The sequence below is a fragment of the Ambystoma mexicanum genome, chromosome 13 (assembly GCF_040938575.1).
Source record: "Ambystoma mexicanum isolate Mex_15411 chromosome 13, UKY_AmexF1_1, whole genome shotgun sequence".
Taxonomy (NCBI): Eukaryota; Metazoa; Chordata; class Amphibia; order Caudata; family Ambystomatidae; genus Ambystoma; species Ambystoma mexicanum.
Genome location: NC_090938.1, coordinates 569,698,986 through 569,713,913, shown reverse-complemented (window position 1 = coordinate 569,713,913; position 14,928 = coordinate 569,698,986). Strand labels below are relative to the sequence as shown.

The 14,928-nt window shown below is 49.0% G+C and overlaps 1 long non-coding RNA gene across 2 annotated transcripts in view; it reads right to left on the bottom strand.

Moving 5' to 3' along the window:
• LOC138521493 (uncharacterized) overlaps nt 1-10,538 on the bottom strand; it is a 111,350-nt gene extending 100,812 nt beyond the window's left edge. Inside the window, exons 1-3 of one of the 2 annotated variants that reach the window (XR_011283063.1) lie at nt 10,447-10,538; nt 10,171-10,238; nt 9,378-9,449 (exon numbers count right to left, since the gene is read on the bottom strand). This is a non-coding gene — a long non-coding RNA (uncharacterized lncRNA). The remainder of the gene's footprint in view (nt 1-9,377; nt 9,450-10,170; nt 10,239-10,446) is intronic. The other variant, XR_011283062.1, reaches the window with a different exon arrangement.
• Between the last annotated feature and the right edge of the window lie 4,390 nt (nt 10,539-14,928).

Sequence of the window (14,928 nt, the reverse complement as noted above, 5' to 3'; positions counted from 1 at the left end):
GGTGAGTAAGCAGCATGGTCTGCTTTAGGTAAGTTCTCATAAATGAGCCTGGCGCTTATGGCGCCAGGACTGACTTTGTTCTTATGAGCCTGGCGCCAAAGGCGCCAGAACTGCACCCAAACAGCCCCTAACTGGGGCTTTTGGGCATGCTCCAAATGGCGTGATGCCTGCTTCCGGGGCTGCTGGGCCTGGTCTGGTTTCCCGGGGGCAGGCGTCATGACAGCACTCCCCCTCAAGGCCCCTCCCAAAGTCGTTCCTCTCCTTGGCCGTGGTTTGTCTGGAAATTCCCAGTGGAACCTCTTCACCAAACGAGGTGCATGTACGTGGTCACTAGGTTCCCAAGACCTTTCCTGCGGACCATAACCTTTCCAGTCAATTAGGTAAAAGAGTTTCGATCTCACTCTTTTTGAGTCCAAAATATTCTTGATTTCGTATTCGGGTTCTCCGTCTATGAGGATAGGTTCAGGTGGGTCGGTTAGCCTAGTTCCTGGTTGCACTGGTTTCAAAAGAGACACGTGGAAGACGGGATGGATTCGCATATGAGCAGGTAGTTCCAACTCAACAGCCACCGGGTTAATAATGGTTTTGATGGAGTAAGGCCCCAAGTACCTGGGATTAAAGGTCCGTTTTCCTTTGAGAGGAATGTGCTTAGTAGATAACCATACTTGGTCCCCTATCTGGTAGTGTGGTGCTTCTCTTCTAAGCTGATCAGCGTTTTTCTTGTATTTTTCCTTGGCCTTTCGTAAATGTTCTGTTGCTTCCTTAAAGGTTTGAGTAATGACTGTGTGAAGATGATCTACTGCGGGCATCTCTAAATGCTGGGGTGAATCCAACTCCGAGGTTCGGGGATGATGTCCGTATATGGTAAAAAAGGGACTGTGCCCAATTCCTGAGTGTACTGAATTATTGTACGCATATTCAGCGATCCATAGGGTGTCCTTCCAATTGCCTTCAGACTGATGTAGCATACAGCGTAAATATTGTTCGAGAGTCTGGTTAGTTCTCTCTGTTTGGCCGTCGGTCTGGGGGTGGTGGCTAGTGGAAAGCCTGACATCTATTTGTGCCAGTTGGCAGCATTTTTTCCAGAAATGCGAGATGAATTGACTTCCTCGGTCTGAAATTAACACAGATGGAAAACCGTGTAGACGAACGATGTTTTCAAGGAATTCCTTGGCCAGGGTTGAGGCTGAGGGTATCCCTTTCAAGGGAATAAAGTGGGCCATCTTAGAAAAAAGGTCCACTATTACTAGAATAGTATTGAAACCGTTACACAGGGGTAGATCCGTGATAAAGTCTAATGACAGGATGTGCCAAGGAATCGGTGGGATGTCCATAGGCTGTAATAGCCCAGCTGGTTTTCTTTTTTGACTTTTGTTTTGGGCGCAGATGCCACAAGATAGGACAAATGACTTAATATCTTTTCGCCAGGTGGGCCACCAGAATTGTTTCTTGATTTTAGCTTTGGTCTTTGTAATACCGGGGTGTCCCTCTAGTAACGTATCATTATAATGGGAGATGACTAGTTCTTGTAGTTCTTTTTGTGGTAGAAATAGACATCCTCGGTAATATGGTAGTTCATTGGTGATGCTGAAATCTGGGCCTTTCTTGGCCCAATCTTGTAGGGCTTGAGGATCAAAGAGCTGTCAGACAATCCCTTGAATGTCTTCCAGTGTCTGTACTGAAGTTATACCAAGAATTCTCTGGTCAGGGATTATGGGTACAGGTTCCAGGGTCACTTCAGTCTCTCCCATTCCAATTCAGGATAAGGCGTCCACTTTCCCATTTTTACAACCGGGCCGATAAGTTATTACAAAATCAAATTCGGCAAAAAACAATGCCCAACGGAGTTGACGTGAAGACTGGGCTTTGGCTGTTTTTAGATATTGTAAATTTCGATGATCGGTGATAACCGTGATGGTGTGCCTGGCTCCAAGTAGGTAGTGTCGCCAAGCTTTGAAGGCGGACTTGATAGCTAACAGCTCCTTATCAGTAATGGCATAGTTTAATTCAGGAGCCGAGAACTTTTTTGACCAAAAGGCCACTGGGTGAATCTGGTTTGTTTCGGGATCTTTTTGAGAAAAGACGGCTCCCATTGCTAAACTGGATGCATCAATCTCCACTATGTACGGGGGTTCAGGACGTGGGTGTCTTAGGATCGGTGCAGATGTGAATTTGGACTTTAATTCTTGAAAGACGCTTTCAGCTTCGTCTGTCCATATAAAGCGTTTGTTTTTTCTCAAGAGTGCTGTGATGGGATGAACAATCTGCGAAAAGTCTGGAATAAACCTGCGGTAGAAGTTGGCAAAACCAAGCATGCTCTGTACCCCTTTGACAGAGCTTGGCGAAGGCCATTTGAGAATTGCGTCCACTTTTCGTGTATCCATCCTGATTCCTCCCGTGGTTAAAATTAATCTTAGAAATTCCACTTCAGTGGTGTGGAAAACGCATTTCTCCAATTTGGCATATAGTTTGTACTGGCGTAGCTTTTCTAACACTGCTCGGACGTGCTTGATATGATCAGATTCTGATGAGGAGTATACTAAGATGTCATCAATATAAACGACGACACAAACATCGATAAATTCTCTAAGGACATCGTTCATGAAGAACTGGAAGGCTGCCGGCGCGTTGCATAATCCAAAAGGCATCACTTGGTACTCAAATAATCCATACTTCGTGCAAAAAGCAGTTTTCCACTTGTCGCCTTCTTTGACACGTACCAAATGATACGCCCCCCGGAGGTCTAGTTTAGTATATATGCGGGCTTCTTTTACTTGGTCAAGTAATTCCGGAATTAAAGGCAACTGATACCGATTCTTAATGGTTATTTGGTTCAGTGCGCGATAGTCTATGCACGTTCTGAGGTCGCCTTCCTTTTTTGGCACGAAGAACAAAGCAGAAGATGCTGGGGATTTAGATGGGCGAATAAAACCGTTAGCAAGGTATTGGTCCAGGTATTGATGTAAATGAAGATTTTCGGGCTCCGTAAGGGCATTAATCCTGCTGCAGGGAGGTTGTGCGCCTGGTATGAGGTCTATTTGGCAGTCATATGATCTGCGTGGGGGCAAGGTATTTGCCTGTTCTTTTTGGAAGACATCTTGAAACTCTAGATACTCTGTAGGTAGTTGTATGGCAGCTGGAGTTACTGAAGCCAGGACCGTGTTCTGAGATTTTCTTGGGTAACAGGTGTGCGCACATTCTGGGAAGGTAATTCTCTTCACTCGCCAGTCGATACTAGGATTATGTTTTTCCAACCAAGGTATCCCTAGTATTACTTGAAACTGCAGAGCCTTGATTAAATCAAACACCAAAGTCTCTCGGTGCCCATCCTGCACCAGCAATGTCATTTCTGTGGTGGAGAGAGTTACGGGGCCTGAGGCAATTTCCGTTCCATCAACTGTGGTAATGACATCTAGAGTGGGTTTCTGGGCGAGAGGCAGGTTCATCCTGGAAGCCAGTTCACTGTCCACGTAGTTTCCTATGGCTCCGCTATCTACGTACGCTTTTACCGCGTGCATCCGAGATGGCTGTTCCGGATCTACGAGGATCATTGGAATGGTGAAATGCGAGGTCTGAGTGTCCTTCTTCGAGCTCGGCAAGCGGACCTCTACGCTTGTCGGGCGGGATCGTTTCCCGAGTCGGAGTTTTTATCCGCAGCCCCCACCACCTTTTTGGGCGGTTTTATGGGGCAGTTCAGCAAAAAATGACCTGAATTCCGCAATATCGGCATAGCTGCATTTGTCGCCTTCTATCTCTTTCTTTCTGAGTTAAGGGTCCTCTCACCCCTCCGATTTGCATGGGTTCTGAAGTCTCTGCCCCTTTGGGGCTGGTATGAGTTCTGACCAAGACTCTGTTTTCAAACCTGGCTTTATCGGCCTTCCTATTTTGAAGTCTATGATCAAGTTGGACCACCAAATTTATATATTCGGTACAATCTTGAGGCGGGTTCACGATCTGGGCCAAGACATCTTTGAGTTCTCCTCGAAGCCCTCGATGGAACAATGTGATTCTTTTTACTTCTGGCCATTCAGTTTCCACTATTAATCTGTTAAAGGTTGCAATGTAGGAAAGAAGATCCTGATTCCCCTGTCGTAGGGATAAGAGTTCGTTATCCAGGGCCTGACCCTGGGAGTGTCGAGCAAATAGTCTTTCCATGCTTGTTTGAAATCCCTGGAAATCCCGAAGAATGGGGTCATCTTGATTAACTAGAGGAATGGACCAGTCTGCTGCGCTGCCGCTGAGGTATGACAGCACAAAGGCTACCTTGGCTTGATCATTCGGAAAGGCTGCAGGTCTGCATAAGAAGTGTAAGCGGCACTGATTCATGAATACGGCAAACCTTTTTGGGTCTCCGGTAAAACGTTCGGGTGGAGCCAATGGAACGGCCCCTGGTAAGTGTATTTGAACAGGGTTGCTCGATGACACAGGAGCTGGACCTGCCCCGAGGCCAGGCAGTGGCGTTTGCCCAGCTTGATTTTGCAATAACTGTCTGGCTAGATCATCCGTTCGCTCTTTCGAAACTATCAGCTCCCTCCTAAGGGCATTAGTTTCCTGGCGGGCGGCATGCACTTCAGCCCTTAGCTCCCCTAATAATTGGGCTAATTGATCCGTCTCTGAGGTCTCCATAACGCCCAGGTGGCTTGTTGTGGGTAGGCTTTGCATTCTGTTACGCTCACCTGGTGTCCACGGGGGCGTTGATCTGGACCGGCCTGATGTTACTTCTTCCAGTGATACTCGGAGCACCGAGATGACGGAGTGGACCGGGCCACCCAGCTTGGTCTGTGTGGCTTGTATGAATACTCTTCTGTAATGCAGAAAGTTGAATTAACCACCTGTGAGGTTTAAGCTTAACCCCACCTTCTCCCCATGAATTGCTTTGGGACTCCTTTAGATTCTCACCTGATAATCTGGAAAGATGAACTCTCCATCCTGCTTCCAGTGCAGGGGCGCCTAGATGACCAGTTGCCTCACTGGTGTGGGAAGTTGGCGAGTTGCAGACCGAGTTGACTCTGTAGAGGTAATAGTTATAAGAGTTCAAAACGTCTGGAATTCACTCTGTCCAATTCCCCTAGGTTGCCCTTATGGATCTGGAAAAAGTTCACGTGGCAACCAGAGATGCGCAGGTAAGTGTTTATTAAGGCTGTTCGGAATAAAGAGGGAAGCTTGCTCTAATCTGTGGTCATTTTCCGTTTCAGGCATCCATTCGGAGGAAGATCCGTGGATTGAAGCGTTTTCCGCAACCGGGTAAGTCTGTAGCAGAATGTTTCCCCATAGGGGCCGGGGTGCGGCGGATATGCGGAAAAGGTCGTGCCGACCCGAGATTAGGTGAGTATCCCCGGTGATCTCAAGTAAGTCTTAATATTTGCCTTTGTTGCCCTTGATAACTCTCTGTTGCTCACCTTATTGTTTTTATGTCCATAGGTGATGAAGAGCGGCCGCGGACTGAAGATGAGCGTGATGGAATGCTGAAAATGGCAACAGGTGAGTTCAGCGCGGCGTTGCAGGGGGCGCGGCAAGAGCGACTAATGGATTCTTACTTCCAGGTCCAAGTCGGGAAGATGCAGGATTCAGGTGAGTATGAATAAACTCTTGCTCTAACCTTTCCTTCTGTTTTCCTTGCAGGGTTCAGGAGCTCCGGAGTGTAGACGGGCGTGGCAGAAGACTGGAAGCTGCTGCAGGCACGGTGAGCGTTACGCTGCTACTGCAGAATAACGCTAAGCACGTGTGGCTGTCCGGGCGTGGCTTAAATAGCTTTGGAAGAAGTCCCAGGTAAGTATTCTTCCACTGCCCCACCCAGGTAAGAAAATAGTCCCTTCATTAAAGTAGTCCCTCCTAAGCCTCATTTGGCTTAGGTCTTCATGCAGCATGGTCTGCATCAGGTGAGTAAGCAGCATGGTCTGCTTTAGGTAAGTTCTCATAAATTAGCCTGGCGCCTATGGCGCCAGGACTGCACCCAAACAGCCCCTAACTGGGGCTTTTGGGCATGCTCCAAATGGCGTGATGCCTGCTTCCGGGGCTGCTGGGCGTGGTCTGGTTTCCCGGGGGCAGGCATCATGACAGCAGATCTATCTCCTCAGCTGGGGCCTCCCTCTGGAATAGCCTCCCTGCCTCTCTCAAACTTGAGCAGAACCACCTCTGGTTCTGGAAGCAACTCAAGACCTTCCTTTTCGCTTCCACTTTCTCTCTTCCTCTCCCCTGCTGATGCACCTGACTGCTCCGTGCACTGGTCACTCTCTGAACTCGGCCCAGGCTCCTTCATATCCAGTTGCACTTACACTGCCTCTCTGCACTTATGATCCACCCACTGGCTGCACTTATGAGTTAACTGCACTTCCCCAAATCCCTCCTACCAGCACATCTCCCCTTCCCTCTTCCCCACACTTGCGCAATCTGAATGACACAAGGCCTAGTAAGATCATTATTTTGTCCTCCATTGTTTCCCCCTCCTTGTCTTGCCGCGCCTAGAAACACTTGTATACAGGCACGTAATAAATGCCACATCATATCATATCATATCACAGGGGCAGGTGCAATGTGTACAAGATGTGGGCTGAAAATGCTGGTTGCGCGTTCCGCAGTTAGCCGATGTCCAAGGGTCGTTGGAAGAGGTGCAGCACACTCCCTACCTGGCCTTAATAGAAATGGCTCCACAGGAGTGTTAAAATCACTGCATACCGGTACTGTGCAGTGACACACAGAATATGCATGAATGTCGTTCATATTGGAACGCCTGGAGACAGCAGTTGGGTGGTAGCAGTGTGTTGTAGAAATCAACATAACATAGCATAACATATTTGAAACATGGCCTTTATATAATATTCCCCCATATGCACAGTGCCCTCTGCACTTGTTCCTCATTCCGCTCTGTTATATTACTCCAGCACATGCATCCACAGATGAGTCATGGAAAGGTGTGACATGAGTACAAATTTGCCCTACGCTTTACTTTATGGATGTCTACACATCACGGTTGCCATGCAACAATAAGCAACTCCTCCATACTGACATATGGGCTGCTGTTGTGTGGTTTAGTGGTCTTGCTACTCAAAAACAACAATTCCATGGATAGAGGTCTCTTCTTGCTATGGACAGTACTCATATATTCCCAGACAACCTGTTCTTGCTGCTTGTTGAAACAAGTTGGTACATGCTATATGCAACATGAGTGGAGATATGGTTTAGATTGTTGTATCATTCCACTGCCTCTGACATGTATCAATAGCATGGACATTCACGCAAATCCATATACCTATGGTTAAGGAATGGCAGGGTAGCAATGGGTTGGTTCTGCTACTCGCATCACATGGTGTGAGGGGCGTTGATTCGGGCTGCTTCTCCGGTGTTTGCAGAGCCTCTGTCGCAGGAGTGGCAGAAAGTAAGCGGAATAAATGCTGAATGTACATTTTGTGTGCATTCGGCAAAATAGAAAATCGTGGGACAAATGTAAAAAAAATGTTTTCAAAATGCAAAGATGTCAGCTTCGCACTTATGGGACTCGGGCATTTCAGCTGCATATTTTTCACATAAATCCCTCATTCTCGTCTTCTCAGCTGGGCTCCCTTTGGTTGGTTGAAGCTCTCGCTCTTCGTTCTTGCAGCTTTTTAAGCCAGACAGAGTCACTTACGCGACCAATCATCTGGGCTCTGCATTGGTCTTCCTAGGCCCTCCTGCCTTGCTCTTGCAGCCTCTCCAGCTGCTTTGGCTGGCCTTCCACTCAACTGCTGTGCACTCTGGTGCACGTTCTCGTCAGAATGCCACCAGTGCTCTCGCTCTCCCATCAGCCACTCCCTCTTCTTCCTGGTTGGCGCAGTTAACTTCCGTCCTGCCTGCTGAGAATCTCCTGTGATTGGCTGTCCGCCTGCTGTTCCTCCAGGGGACTGGTTTTCTTGCCTCTGTTCAGTCTCTGTAGAAGGTTGGGCACAGGTAAGGTGAGCAGCTAGGTCAGCCATTACAAAATGGTGCATTGGGTTGTACCAAATCTTAGCCCCCAGCTACACTGCAAATGTGTTAGTCACTAGGGATGAGGGATGGTGTTGTATAATAAAGATAATAACACACAGGAGACTGCTGAGTTGCTGATGAGGACTCTTTATTCTATTGTGGACATCAGCTTCTTAACTGCATAATAACTCTGCTTTAAATGAATGGGCAAGGGGCCCTGCAACCTTGCTCCACTTGAGGGAGTCTCTAGTCTCTGAAGATGTCCTTGCTCCACTTGAGGGAGTCTCTAGTCTCTGAAGATGTCCTTTGTGTCAGTCCAGTGGAGGAGCACACGGGAGCCGATGTTGCTCCGTGCCTTCCCTCCACTCTCTCTGCCGCGCGTGGAGTGCGGGAGCCGCACTTCCGCCTTTCGCAGGAGATCTCGCGAGACCCGGAAGTCTTGCGATATCTCTACAGATGGTGACTTATACCCATTTCAGGGTCTCTGTCCCTTAAGGGGGAGTCACCACCAGAGGGATCCCATTTACCCTGTCCCCTAGGGGATGTAGAGTGTAGTGGGCTCACCTCTCCAGTCCCAAAGGGGGTGGCTCCCTCTCGGGTAGAGGTGATGATCTCCCTTGATTCGTCAAATCGGCTACTGTATAAAAGTCCTGGGAGGAGTTTAAACAGAGAATGCAGTTGTCTTCACGTTGTTATTGACAGCAAGGTGGAGACTAGACAGTAAGGTTCAATATTCTTTATTTATCCGGGGAGTAGGGGCCCCTGGGTTAGGGTGGGAAACACAATAACTAAACGAGAGACTAAAGGATGCCCTAGCGCCCTTCCAAACACATAAATAAAAAAACCCTGAACCTTCTCTGAGAGTTAGAACGGTGTTTGAGCCATCTGTGACACGTTAACTCAAATACACCCTTGAGAGCTATGCAAAAGGTACTCCTTCCACATTTGATATGCCAAATACAAAACAGACCTGTTCTTCTCTCTCTGCCTGTTTTTTCTCATGGCCTTACCACTTATTAAAAGACGGTGGACTTTACAGGAATCCTTTGCAAATGCATCCTGTGATTGTTATTTGCATGCCGCGTTTACACTTTTGCACAAACGTAGTGGAAAAGTAAATTGTAAAAGCAATTTTGCCTATATTTTATTACTTTCTCAAACATGGCTAGTTCTTTTTGTTTTCCCTTTTTTTGTTAAATGGGGGTATACCCCATTTGCCCCCCAAACTCTTCGCATCCTACCCATGCTCCTGCCCTTAACACATATGTATCTATTTGCTTCCCGACAAAGTAGTTTTCTTGAAGTAAAGCACCATGAAGTATTTTACTCACGCAAAACAACGGTACACAACGGTACATAACTTAAAAATTGAAAATTGCATCGATGGACCTCTTGCGCAGAAGCGCAAATGGGCGTGACCCCATCGGAGTAATTACCTTTTTTTTAAATGAACCCAGTGTACCACCGAAACAGAATCGTAGCTCTGGCTGCCATCATGATTTTCTACACTGTGACAGAAAAGAACACACTGGGTTATTTTCAAATTCCTCTGATTGGTGAAACAAGTAAGTATTAATAACAGGCAAAAAAGGGGTTCATCTGTTTTTACACCCGCTTTACCGCTGTAGGGGTTTCCCTGGTTTTGGTAGGAGGGGTTGGAGCACGGAACGAGATCGAGTTCCATTATCCACTTCCCGCTCTGACAGTGAAAAGTGAATGGTTTTCCACAAGCATGTGATTTTCCTGTTGGTGGAAAGCCATTACATTCCTATGGAGTCGGCCTGTTTTTAGCACATAGGAAAAGCGGCCAGATTCCATAAAAATCCATTGTAAATGCCTCGTGCAGGCAGACATTGCAGAAGGCATTTATAAAAATGTGTGTATCGCTGGTTGGGTGAGGTGTCACACTTATTTTTGCACTTTGCATTGAATTTAAAATCGTATCTCTCGGCCACTGGTGCATTCACTATGTTGCATCTAGGCAACGCATTTCCAAGAAACTGAAACCGCGTTGCTCACGCTCCTCTGACTCAGTGACCTTAGCCACAGCACGATTCACAAGAAAAAGAGCAGGAGTCCGTTTTCCGGTCACAACACCCATTCTGTGCACCATCCTACCACCCTGCATATAAGATAAACCCACATACCCCACTTTTAGAAAACAATTGAAAACCCCACTATTCAACAAATATGTCTAAATGTGCCTCCTTTTGTACCTCATCTATGTACCTTTTGACTGGTTTGTGCCTGTTTTTTTTCTCTCTTTTTCTCACACGTATGTACCAGTGCCGTGATACCTAGGAGGAGAAGCAGATCGCGTGGGAGCTGTCAACAAATGCAATAAAATAACAACTAAAATAAATGACGAAAATTGCCAGGAAGCAAAGGGCATGGAAGTGCCAGAGGGTGCACTTCCCGCTGTGCAATTTATACTTTCTGAAACATTACCCCCGCCCTGTTCTTGAGATGCACTGTGATAACGATCCCGTTGAAGACCTTCCTTACCGTCCGCAATCCAGCAACCCACGCACCGCAGAAGGCACGCTGAAGCACTGCGCTCCGCTGCTGCTGTGACAGCTTCTGCCTGCTCCGCCACTTCCCGCCGCTGTCACAGGAAGTTGATTTCCCGCCTGACATCTGGCTTAAATACGAAGGTTGCGTTGATAATCACGAGGACGTTGGGAAATATTCTGGTCACCAGATCCACAAAAACACAGTATATGAGGTAACAGCTGCAGCTATGCAGTCCTGTAGCAGTCAACCAGTCCAGGCACAGATTATTATTTTTATTATCATTACGGTATTTATTGAGCGTGGACCTAGCTTCAAGAAGCAAGGAGGCTTTACAGAGGTCTACAACACTACAGGTACACAACAGAGCGCTTTACAGAGGTATACAACAGTACAGGTGCGTAACAGAGAGCTTTTCTGAGGAAAGAACAGATATACAGCAGAGGTGCAGGGTAGGATACAGATGGGCACAGAGGAGGTGCTCCAAAGAATTTGCAAATTAACTTGCACAACTTTACAACCTCTATTAACCGAAATTAACAGGCATAGGGCCTGATTTATGGAATTTTAAGCGTGGTGAAAAGTCATTTTGTACTGGTGCAAAGTCACTTTGCACTGCACAAATACACTTTGCACTGTTCTGTAAATCAGAGGGCCTCATTACGACCCGGGCGGTAAGTACTGGTCATTACCGGTATGGAGCAACTACCGTGTCTGTGCTGGCAATAGACTGCTAAAAGCGGCCTATTACGAGTACGCAGGCACGAACTTTGGCCATGCCGGTAGTGACCCCACCGCCATGCTGTGAAAGGGCAAAAATTCTCCCTTTCTGGCGTCGTACGAAGTGCAAATAGCTCCAACGGCATCCAAGCCATCAGCATTAGCGGTGACCGCTAATAGCGGTCACCGCTAATAAGCGGAACAGGAAGTAGCGTCATCGCACAGGAACGGGAAAGAGCACAGCGGCCATCTTCAAAAACACAATCCATTGCCATCCACTTCAACCAGGAGCCATCTGACCCCCAGAACTCTACCACAACTCCACCACTGCCTGCTGCATCTCACCATGCCGAAAGCTTTTAAAAAAAGCACAGATCGCCTGTGCAAGGAGCGCTTCTCCAGAGAGGAGTTGACCATGCTGGTGGAGACGCTGCAGGAACATGCAGATGTCTTCTCCTCCGACATGTCCCACCCTGCAGTGCAGCGCAAGAAACAGATATGGGCGGAGGTTGCCCAGAAAGTAAGTGCTGTTGGCACCACATCCCGCACTCCCAAAGATGTCCGTAAGCGCCAAAGATGTCCGTAAGCGCTGGGACGATCTGCGTTTACACGTGCAGAGCATCCTCTCTGCCAACCGCAACCTGGGGATGGCGACAGGAGGAGGTGCAGACCCCCCCATCAAGTTGCAACCATGGGAGGAGATCTGTGCCAGCACCATTGGGACGGAGGCAATTGAGGGAGTGGGGGACATGGAGCGAGGATCCCCGTCATCGGCCGATGCAGGTAGGTGTCCCAAATGAAACAATGCTTATACCAACACGATGATGTCCACCTGAACTGACAGTGCAATGATGTAGAGCAGGGTCCACCAGACACATGTGTACAAGACTGCCTACATGCAGTGCACAGCATCATCTTGTCCACATGCATAATGCACCCCATATGTGTTTCAACCCAGACGCTTCCATGCATCACCCACCCAAAAGCCAAGCAACCCGTATGTCACTCCCACAATGTTAATCAACTGCCATTCCATATGAATGCAGCCACCCCAATGCATGCCTGATGCCTGTAGACCCATCACTAACCCTCTCCCTCTATTGGTCCCCCACAGGCACACATTCAGACAGCGGTGACGAGGACACTAGGGAGGATGATGCCACACCACAAAAGAAGGCCAGGGGCGAGGAGGGAGAACGCCGCCCCTCGACTTCAAGGGGTAGAGGCCAACCTGCCCCACTGCAGAAGGCTCCAGAGGCCACAGCACCAATGTGCACTACGGCCCCCACAACAGCACCCACACCAGCCACCAGCACCCAGGAGCCAGTGGCAGAAGGCACTGCATCAGCTGCCAGCAGCACAGTGGGTGAGACAGCTGCCACAGCAGCCGTGTCAGACGATGAGGCAGATGTTCAGCTGCATGGCACAACTACCGCCACAGGCCCCCTGCATTCACCACAACTCTCCCCATGCAGCTTGCACAACAGCAGCATGCACGGGCTGTCTCCTGATGATTCATGGCCCGCAAGTTCCAGCCCCACGCCAACTGTGCATGAGGAACAAAGCATGTTGGAAACCCCTCACACATCCACAACAGTTCCAACCAGCCAAGAGGGGATCAGGGCTATTCAGAAGTGCCAGGAGGAGCTAACAGGGCTGTTGACACAGCAAATAACGGAATGTGGCCAGGCAAGGGATGACATTAGGGAATGTGCTGCATCCCTGAAAACAGCAATCGAGACCACCTCGAAGGACATTTGCGGCGAATTGGCAGCAGTGCGGCAGGTCCTCTCCGAAATGGTGGCAGCAATGCAGGCCATGCGTCCACCACAGTTGCCAGAACAACCTGGGACATCTTCCAATGCAAGCTCAACCAGAACCAGCCCCGTGCGTAGGTCTGGCCGGAAGCTGCGCAGATCGGACAGGGGTGCACCTGGTGCTGGAAGAGGGGGAGGGCTGTAGATACAGCTAGGCATACTGGTGCCATGTGGACTAATGGTGCACGCTACTGCACACCATGTGTGGGGAAGTCAATGGGGGAGGGGGGATAGGGTGTGTGGGGGAGTTGAGGGGGGAGGAGGAAGAGGGTGTGTGGGGGAGTTGAGGGAGGAGAGGGGAGAGGGTGTGTGGGGGAGTTAAGGGGGAGGAGGGAGAGGGTGTGTGGGAGAGTTGAGGGGGTTGGGGGGAGGGGGCGTGTGGGGGAGTTTAGGGGGGAGGGGGGAAGAGGGTGTGAGGGGTGGAGGGCTTGTGCACTGTGTTATATTTCTTTAATACACCTGTTGGGAAATCATAATTCACATGTGCGGACATTGCTTATTGTGTACGTGTGCTTTATTGGTGAACAGTCTACAGTGTCCATGTCCCTGACACACCCAGTGCCCTGAGTGCCACCTCCATGTCACACTCCCCATCCATGTGTGCTAGAAACATTGGTTGATCAGAGTCTGACGCATGGCACGTCCCTCCTGTGCATGCCTGCCTCCCTGAAGTGCAGCCCCACCTCCACCCTCCTCATCCTCATCGTCAGGTGGTTGCAGTTCAGCGTCAGGGGGCAGAGGCACATTCCGTCTGATGCACATATTGTGTAGCATGACACATGCCATGATGATCTTGGCCACCTTCTCATGGCCGTACAGGAGTGCCCCACCAGACCTGCTGAGGAAGCGAAACCGTGCCTTCAAGAGGCCAAATGTGTCATGATCACTGCTTCCAAGGAGTCAGGAACAGCCCAACGTCCTTGGAGGCACCAGGCTCATCAAAGCCATCGGTCCCGGCAATGGAAGCGCCGGGCTCATAATATGTATGAAGATGCTTGGGTGGACTTACCTGCAGCAGACCATGCTGCTTACTTACCAGCCACATAGGAATCCTCTGTGAACAGGAACTACTTTCTTACCTGGGTGGGGCAAGCTCCACTCCCTGGATACAACACGGGAACTCTTCTGGAACTGGAACTCTTTTCTTACCTAGGCTGGGCCGTGGAGGAAGATGCCTCATCACTCCAAGGCTATTTAAACCACACCCGATTGAACAAATGTGCTTCGCGTTATTCTGCATCTGCAGCAGAACGCTCACCTGCAAGAACAATACTTACCACTCCTGTATCCAGTATTCAGCAGCACCAGCAAAGACAAGAAACAACAGGTTAGCACAGCAACCTTTACACGCAGCGCTTTCCTCACCTGATCCATCGGCAGCGAACATTTCTTCACGCTGCACCTCCGCCTGTGAAGACAAAAGCATTGTTATTACTTACCGGCACTCCGCGAATTCCGGATTTCTTCAACGCTGCAACCCAGCATCTGAAAGACAAACGAAGAGACATTAGACAGGTATTTACTCACGTCCATCGTGCTCGCCACAATAGAACGCCTGCAAATACTCCGGCGCTTTCCAGCATCTCTTCAGCACGAACTCACAGCTGCAAGGGAAAAGAGACAGTTAGAGCGCTTGCATTTACTTACGCATTTCCAAGCGCTTCATTCCAAGGCTCTGGCTCCAACTTCGGCTCTCTTCACACCATCTCCTATCTCAAGAGCCCTGCAAGACAAATAGGAAAAAGCATTATACAGAGTCCTGTTCTATATTAACGTGCCCACGCACCTAAAGACTATAAGGACTAAAAAGGTGTCCGGAAACTCACCGCTCGTGCAGTTAACGACGGTAGCGATCCTCTGATGTCAAGAGGCCTATGTTTCACCAGTGAAGGAACTGGCAACGGCACCCTGCACCAGACGCAGATGGAGAGTCCAGCAT